We start from the raw sequence: 10,182 nt of genomic DNA, 5'->3' as shown, positions 1-10,182 counted from the left end.
AATAAATATACATCGGGAGCCATCATGCTTCCCATCTATCAAAATCAACCACATTGTGGATTTCTTTCACACTCGAGTTCAAAACAACTCCATTAAGACCAAAAGGTAAAATCATTCAAAATATCTCAAATATTCAATATCAACATGCTTATAACACACACTTTATCAAAAAAACACAATTTCTAATGGGGATTCACGACCCGAATATCAAAATCATGATAAATATCATTCAAGATTCATGCTTTATATCTTCACATATGTAAATTCATCTTTCAAAATCATAAATATCAATTTTCATAATAATCATCATAAGATATGGGTTCATGCTTCAAATTCATAAAAGTCAAATAAAAATCATGCCTTTGTAAAGAAAATTACTTTTGGGCACAAGAACGAAAGAGAGTTCTTGTTGAAAAACCCCACATACCTTGAATGATGAACTATAGATCAATACTCATTTTTGAGATGTTAATCGTTCCTTTGAATGATGGTTCTTGGAGTTCTTGAACTAGGAACTTGGAATCTTGAATAAATTTGCAGAATTAATGGTGAACTTTGGAGATTCTTGAAGTTGGATGTAGGATCTTAAGATTTTCTTTTTGAGGGAATTTGATGAAATATAACATATAATGCTTCTAATAGGATTTAATATAGGGTTTGGATGAATTTTGAATGAGGGGGAATGACCAAAATGGCCCTAAAAATCAAATAATTCTCGAATCTGACCTTTGGTGGACTATTTTGATAGTCTGAAGTATATCAATCATAATGTTTTACTCTGATATCCAAATTGTATAAAACTAATTTCGTTAGAAAGAGGACTCTCATATCTTTCCGTTGATATATAGTATCTCACCCAGATCATTGTGTACGAGGAGTTATGATCATTTGAAGTTGACCCAAAAATTCACTTTTGATAGGCTGAAGTAGATTGACCATAACTTTTTGCTCTGATAGACAAATTAAATGAAACCAATTTCATTGGAAAGAGGACTTGCAGGAAGTTCCTTTGATATATAGTAGATCACCTAGATAATTATGTACAAGGAGTTATGATCATTTAAAGTTAGAGAAAAAATACTCTAGGCCTCAGTACTTTTTCCAGCACGTTTTACTGTTCACTACTATTCACGGTTCGATCAGAATGATCATAACTCACTGCTCGGGTGTCCGTTTTGGATGATCCACATATATTTGGAAATATTATTCGATACTCTACGCAATGGTGGGTCATAATCTATGACATTCCAAACAAAAAATTTATAATTCATTCTAGAAGATAGAACCCAACACGTTTACCCATAAAATTTCAACGAAAAATTTCCCAGGGTATTACAGATAAGAGGGACAACTGTAGGCACGATAGAATCTAAAAAAAAAGAAAAAACTTTTTCCTAAAACTTCTTGCTGCCTCTTGCTCATAGATGTGGCACACTACACACCGATGATCAAGGGTCTACTCAACGCGTCTTGCAAGACTCCTAAGGACTCCTTAAACCTTAGGCTCTGATACCAAGTTTGTAACAATCCAAAATCACCTTCCGGTATGTCACACAGAGCTTAAGGTTACAAGTAGCCCCAAGCTAACCTTTTGAGCCTATTACTACATATAATAACTCAATTCAAGATGAAATGAACAAAACACTGGCACTATGATATCAAATGATAGGAAATACGAAGAAAATACTTGGTCCAAAAGACCACAAAACTGGAAATCTCAACATACTAACAATATGATAACTAGTCTGACAAAGCCTCGACTACTCCATGAACTAGAGAGCTATTGGGACAGGTCCCCAACTGACTCAAACTGGATTGAAAAAAATAGCATATCTACTAAAATATAGAAATGTCTGAAGATAGGTCCTCGGACTATGAGGACTCAGCACTGTGGATATGTAGATAAAGGTACTCAGAAATCACTGATGAGGCTGAGACTGAGCACCTGAACCTATATTATAAGAAAATATAGCACATAAATGTATATGTGGATCAGCACTTGGGAATGTATTGAGTATATGGAGGTGTATGCATTTACAGAAAACAGTATCCATACTCTTTAATCAAATCATGCATTAAAATATGAATGACTCACACATCTTGAATACATCTATAATATAAAGCTCATAAATCATGTAGAATGAAGCATGTAACACAAATCTCATGAGTCATTATACTTTAGCTTCAAAATCTGAACTCTTCTCTTATTCTCATTACTCGAAGACCAAAGAAAGATTTAAACAATACTTTTCAACTCATGCATATATCTCATAGAGAGTAAAACTTCTTTAATGCTCAAGAACTTAGAACTCTTTTAAACTCAATACACTTGGAACTCGAAATTCTATAACTCTTACTAGTAGAGAAAACTACATTCTTCTTGGGAAAATTTTAATTCAACAAACTATTTTGAAAATCTTACTATTAGGGAAAATTACTTATCCCAAATCATTAGGGGAAATATTCTATCTCAGGGGAGGTTCTCTTAATCGATATAAACCATGCGAGCTACATGGAGTCCAACGTCTTATCCTCCTTAGGAAGAAACCACACGTTGGGAAGAGGCGTCATACTCTTTCCAGGAAGTATAACCTCAAATCAGTGATCACTATCTCAGCCTCGGGCCCATAAACCTCAATCCTATGGTGGCATGTAATTCTGGGGTATGAAACCATAGTAACTGTAACACCCCACATTTTGGACTAGAATGAAAATCCATCATTCCTATGAATAGACGTTTCAAAAGCCTCAAATCCTAAGTAAATTTAGTGTGTCAATCAATTTTATAGTATGGGAATCTATTTGCGCATGAGTTTAGATCATATAGGTCCCCTAACTTAAGTAGAAGTTGAAAGCTTTCCTATCATTCAAGTTTTAGTGAGCGTCAAAACTTGGGTCAAATTCAATCGACCATAACTCATTGTATATGATGAACTTGGTGGCTTAATATATATCAAGTGAAAGAAATTTCAATTATCTTTCTAACTATACCAATTTCTCCTAATTACGGTATCGGATGAAGGAGTTATGCCCATTTTACTCCAGCATGTCGGGCTGGCAACTGTGTGATGACAATTTTGTCGGCCTGTCACACTTGTGATACCTTGTCAAAATGGTCGTCATCCTTAGGAAGAAACCATCTTCTATGTGATGACATTTTTTATGGCCTATCACATTTTTGACACCTTGTCACGAATGTCATCAGCTTTTCTTTCTAGAACTTGAGGGACATTTTAGTAAGGGTATTTTGGTATTTTCCCTTTAGTAAGGGTATTTTGCTCTTTTCTCTTTTGTTAAATATCTCAAAAATCTCTCTTATATGCTGTCAACCATAAGATTAGGGTTTTCTCTCAATTTCATCTCCTCAAGAAAAAGAACATTCTCTCCTAAAGAGGTTAAACTCTAGTCAAGAAAAATCAAAAACAAGCATAAGGATTTCTTCAAGAACCTTCAAGAAATATTAGATCTCTTTAAGATAAAGCTTTAAGGTATATATAGTGTTCATCAATGGGTCTCTTTCATCCATGACTCTCAAGAATTATGTTTTAAATTATAAATTATGATTTCCTTGTTGTGTTATGACTATATTCATGTTGATGATTGTTGTTTGGACTCAAGGTTGTATCTTGATGTGTTATTCATGAAGCATGTGAATAGGTAAGTTGAAACCCATGAATTTTGGATGGATTAAAATTGCCAAATTGATAAGCATACTTATGCCTTAAAGAGTGCATGCAAGGTGTTTGATAAAATGCTTAGGATTCTAGAAATTCATGTTTACATGGTTCCATGATATCTAAATGGCAGGTCCATGTTAGCTATATACTTCAATATAAATTCCATGTTGTTGATGTGTTTTTATTGTTTTGGTATAAAGCATGTATGATGATGGAGATATACAATATGTACATGAAATATATCCATGTTTACATGGTTCCATGATTTCTAAATAAAGTCCATGTTAGCTGTATACTTCAATATAAATTCCATGTTGTTGATGTGTTTCTATTGTTGTGGTATGAAACATGTATGATGATGTAGATATATAATATGTACATGAAACATATCCATGCACTCTCTACCATGCTTAAGATGCTGAAGAACTACATGAAGTATAATATCCCCTACTTATGACAATGTGAATTATGGACTCCAATATTATGATCAAGTCAGTCATTTTGTGTCAGTTTCCTTCCATCGTGTCCTAGGGGTATTCATACCAGAAAATATAACTATGTACCTAGAGCCATGTTGTGTTATCACGATACTCTCAGTTAAATCATGATCTATAGAATTCAGTTAGCCATGTGACTCAGGAAAACTCAGAAATCACAGTAGTCTCAGTAGTTTAGTAATCTCAGTGATCTCAGTACTCAGTAATATATGTAATCTCAGTATTCAAAGTTAATCTTAGTAACTACAGTACTCTCAATTATTCCTTAGAACTCAGTACATTTTGTTAGTCATTAGAATTTAGTAAACTCAGTTTAGCTCCACCAAACAATACCACTAGTATCAGTTCAGTTCAGTTATTCAGTTCAGCCCAGTTATTCTATTCAGTGTCTTTCAGATGGGAGTAGGATTCAGCACTTAGTGAGCCTAGGGATGGGGACTCACTCGCTATATTAGGATTGAAATCCTTAGAATCAATCCCTAAGTTCAAAAACTATGTAGCCAACGTAGGTACAAGATATCACCTATTAGATAGGACTGACATACTTAAGGGTCACCCGTTAACACATTTATTTGTATAGGACTGATCCTAGGAGTCACCCACTAGATTAAGACTGACTCCACAGCAGTTGTCTTTACTGGTGGCATGGTACTGACACCCTTCTAGTCAGGGCAGAGATTGGACCCCAGTCAGCTAAGGTTGTGGCATGTCGGTAAGACAAACATATCCCATAGTTTTAGTTACAAAATCAGGGCTGTCAGAAATAGTCACTCAGCTTAGTAGTACAGATTCACTACTATTAGATCCAGTCAATGCTTATCATTATAAATATACTTCAAGATCACCCACTATCTAGGATAGATCACAACTATGGTTAATCAGTATCACAATCATCAGATTTAAAGATCACTCGCTAGATAGGACTGATCTCGTACTAAGTCAAATCATCCTTATTATTAGTATACTCAAAGATCACCCGCCAGATAGGACTGATCTCAAATTCAGTTACTCCATATAGAATGGAACTCAAATAGTTCCATCAGAACTTAGACTGTGAGATACAGTCACTCAGTATCATTTACATCGGTTACGCCAATCATCACAGTTATATCAGTCATCATAGCTATGTATCAGTATTTAATTTTAAGACTATTAGACATAGTCAATCAAACCAGTTCTTCAAAATTTGAACTGTCATAAATAGTCATCCATTTATTTAGTACCTCAGTATCAGTAAAGTCATGTCGTCAGTATTCTGACTCAGTAGGCAGTATCACCATGAGTTTAGTTATAGATTCTTATGCATGTATGTATTTTCATATTCATATTAGTCAGTTTTTTCATGCATATAACCCCTTTGAATTTAGCTTACATCACTCGTATACTCAGTACATTTAGTCGTACTAACGTATTTGCACTATGGTGTTTTCTTTTATGTTACACCATAGGTTTAGAGGCACATGTTCCATATCAGCAGTAGAATTCCAGTCGCAAAGTTAGACCTGAGTCTTCATCCTTCGAGGACATGATGATTTCATTACTATTTCAGTTTTTTTGTTTACTTCAGTAGATGGAGTTCATTGGGGACATGTCCCATCAACTCCTTATTTCGACAGTTTAGAGGCTTTCTAGACTATAACATGTCAGAGAGTTATTTCAGATTTGTTTTGGTATTGTTATACCATTTTCAGACATTATTCTTCTCTGATATTTTTATTTAGATTTGAACCTTATGGCCATTCAGTATATGTTTCTGCATTTTTATGTTATATTATGCAGTGTACATGTATAGATATCATTCATGGGTTAACTTGTGGTCCTTCAGGGTCATAAGCATTGTGTAGCATTCTAGTTTAAAAAATCAGGGTGTTACAAACTTGATATCAGAGCCTAAGGTTCAATAGAGTCCTAGCAAGTCTGAAAGCCGCATCTAGTAGAGAAATGTAAATGCATGTATTGTGCACCACACTTATGTACAGGATGATATAAGATGTTTTAGTAATAGTTTCCCTTTTTTCAGTATTTATGTCGTGCCAGTGAGCATAATCTCACTGTAATCCACTTCTCCCTTTCTTCTACAGACATGCCTCCTAAAAGAAGTAATGAGAATCAGTTAACCCCTCAGCTCGAAGAACCTTTGGGAGATCATGTTTCTCATGTGGAGTTATGGGTTCCATTCACCATTTCTGATCAGTCAGTCGCTGCCCAAAATGTTTGACCAGCTATCATTCCAGCCAAACCAGTGGACAATTCAGTTGCAACTAGAATTCGAGACTTCACCCAAATGAATCCTCTTTCTTTCACAGGGTCTAAGTCAGATGAGGACCCATAGGAATTCATAGATTAGGTTCAGAAGGTGATAGATGTTATGGGGGTAGCTACTATGGAGATTGCTGAGTTAACCATATATCAGTTGTAGGATGTGGCTCATACTTTGTACAAATAGTGGAAGTCTTAAATTTTAGATAATGTAGGCCCTATAGAGTGGGAGGAGTTTGGCTCTGCTTTCCTTGATAGATTCTTTCCTCAAGAGCTTAGAAAAGCTAAGGTGCTAGAGTTCATCAACCTCAGGCAGGGCAGTATGATGTTAAAGGAGTATTCTCTCAGGTTTACTCAATTAGCCAGATATGTCCCTTATGTGCTTGCAGACAGTAGAGCCAAGATGAGTAAGTTCGTGTTAGGGGTGAACGATATTATGGTAAACGAGTGTAGATTTGCCATATTGAATAGTGATATGACTTTATCCAGACTTATAACTCATGCTCAGCAGATAGAGAAGTAGAAGATTAGAATGAGGGAAAGACAGATTAAGAAAGCAAGGATAGGTAGTTTCAGCTTTGCTTACCCTTAGTCACAGGGTGGTAATCGTTCTCAGCATAGTTAGAAGTTTTCAGCCCCAGCTCCATCCCCAGCTAGTGCATCAGCACCTAAGTCTAAAAATGACCATCATGATAGAGCGCAAGACTCCAAGGCCAAGGGTAGTGAAAATAAAAGTCTTACTTATCCGTAATGCAAAGAGTGTAATAAGAATCATCTAGGTACATGTAGGGCAGGCAGTGATGTATGCTTTAGGTGTGGCAAGCCAGGCCACAGGATGTGAGAGTGTAGAGTTTTAGCACAGAGGGGTAAAGAGTTACGTCAGCAAGGCACCAAGAGTGGTCAGCGTCAGAATAGACTTTATGCACTCCATTCCCGTCATGATCTGGAAAGTTTCCCTGACATAGATTTGGGTACGTTACCATTCTTTCATGTTCATGGTTTGCATTGTTAGATATCTTTCTCTAATTTGGACATATGTTTCGGCATGAGTTAGTTAGTAAAGACTGCTAGTTAGTTTAGTAATTGAGCTGTCTGATTTGTATAGTTTGTTTCCTCATCTTTGCATCTATTCATGCTATCCAAGATCTCAGGGAATGTAACTATCTAATTAAAACCTCCTAGTAGTTCCAAGTTCAGTTCAGTTCATGCATCATTATTTATCGCAGACTCTCGAGGTTCTGTTATAATCTAGTTCGTAGATGCCTTGTGCATCGCCTCAACTTCCTCAACATCTCAGCAACATCAGTCCAACATCCTTCAGGGGCATAGTGTCCCAAGGGGGAGATACACTATAGGCCCCAAACTTTCATGATTTAAACATGTCATTTTCTTTGATGAATCTATCTTCGAGGAAGTGTTACATATGATTCAACCCTCTAGCTCTAAAACTCAGCAGTAAGCCATGTACTCAATGGCTCAGTGTATCCATGATATAATACTCTATCCATGTCATGCATTACCGACTCAGTTCAGTTCATGTATTATGTTCCAGACTCAGTTATGTTCTTATGTCTCCGCTCATGCATATTAAGTAATCAATCTCAGACTCATCGGTATTTTCAATTCATGGTAGCAGTCTTCTTTGAGCTTACTTATTCTCATATTCAAATTTCAGTAAAAACTTGGTGTTTAGTTCTATGCTTAGTTCTCAGTTCAAACTTGGTATCTTTACCATTGCATATTTATTGCATGTTCATGAGCCAGTTCAGTCATATATTCGTACATCAAATATGCGTGATCAGTTTATTAGTACTCTCCCTCATGTACTTATGAATCAGTTATGCATGCATCAGAAATGCATGTTTAGTATGATTTATTTAGCTTATCAATCTTGTCATCCATGAAATCATGATCAGTCATTCACGCTCTATATCAACGTCAATTTTCTTTTCTCTCATCTTAGCCAGTCTCATTTGAGGATGAATATTCCCAGGGGGAGATATTGTAATACCCCACATTTTGTCCTAGAATGAAAATCTATCATTTCTATGCGTAGACATTTCAAAAGCCTCAATTCCTATGTAAATTTAGTATGTTAACCAATTTTGTAGTGTGGGAATCTATTTGAGAATGAATTTAGATCATATAGGTCCCTTAATTCAAGTACAAGTTGAAAACTTTCCTATCGTTCAAGTTTTAGTGAGCGTCAAAGCTTAGGTCAACATCAATCGACCATAACTCGTTGTATATGATGAACTGGGTGGTGTACTATATATCAAATGAAATCTCTTTAAATTATCTATCCAGCGATACAAATTTTTGGTAAATCTGATATTGGAGCAAGGATTTATGCCCATTTTACTCCAACATATCGGGCTGGCAACTGTGTGACAACAATTTTGTTGGCCTATCATATTTCTGATGCCTTGTCAAAATGGTTTTCATCCTTAGGAAGAAACCAGCTTCTATTTGATGATATTTTTTACGGTCTGTCATATTTTTGATGCCTTTTCATGAATGTCATCATATTTTCTTTCCAGAACTTGAGGGACGTTTTAGTAAAGGTATTTTTGTATTTTCCCTTCACTTCCCATGACTTATAACCCTCAAGGAGCATACTATATTCTATTCTCTTTAGTTAAACATCTCAAAAATCTCTATTGTATGATCTCAACCATAAGATTAGGGTTTTCTCTCAAGATCATCTCCTCAAGAACAAGAATATTCTCTCCCAAAGGGGTTAAACCCTAGTCAAGAAAAATGAAGAGCAAGCCTAAGGATTTCTTCAAGAACCTTTAAGAAACATTAGATCTCTTTAAGATCAACCTTTAAGGTATGTATACTGTTTATCCATGAGTCCCTTTCATCCATGGAGCTCAAGAATCATGTTTTAAATTATAAATTGTGATTTATTTGTTGTTTTATGACTATATACAAGTAGATGATTGTTGTTTGGATTCAATCTTGTTGATGTGTTATTCATGAAGCACGTGAATAGGTTAGTTGAAACCCATGAATTTTAGATGGAGTAAGATTGCCAAAATAATAAGGACACCTATGCCTTAAAGAGTGCATGCAAGGTGCTTGATAAAATGCTTAGGATGATAGAAATTAATGTTTACCTGGTTCCATGATATGTAAATGACAAGTCCATATTAGCTATATACTTCAATATAAATTCCATGCTATTGATGTGTTGCTATCGTTGTGGTATGAAGCATGTATGATGATGGAGATACACAATATGTACATGAAATATATCCATACACTCCCTACCATTCTTAAGATGTTGAAGAACTACATGATGTATAATATTCCCTACTTATGACAATGTGAATTGTGGACTCCAATGTTATGATCAAGTCAGTCATGTTGTGTCAGTTTCCTTCCATCGAGTCCTAGGGGTATTCGTACCCAAAAATATTGTTGTGTGCCTAGACCCATGTCATGTTATCATGATACTCTCAGTTAAACCATGATCTATAGAATTCAATTTTTTGTGTGACTCAGGCAAACTAAGAAATCTCACTAGTCTCAGTAGTTTAGTAATCTCAGTGATCTCAGTACTCAGTAATATTTGTAACCTCAGTATTCAAAGTCAATCTCATTAACTTTGGTACTCTCAATCAGTCCTTAGAACTCAGTACATTTCATTAGTCATTAAAATTCAGTAAACTCAGTTTAGCTCTGCTAAGGAATACCACTAGTATTACTTCAGCTAATCAGTTCAGTTTAGTTATTCATTTTAG

The sequence above is a fragment of the Capsicum annuum genome, chromosome 8, assembly GCF_002878395.1.
Source record: "Capsicum annuum cultivar UCD-10X-F1 chromosome 8, UCD10Xv1.1, whole genome shotgun sequence".
Taxonomy (NCBI): Eukaryota; Viridiplantae; Streptophyta; class Magnoliopsida; order Solanales; family Solanaceae; genus Capsicum; species Capsicum annuum.
This window is presented reverse-complemented; position numbering follows the sequence as displayed.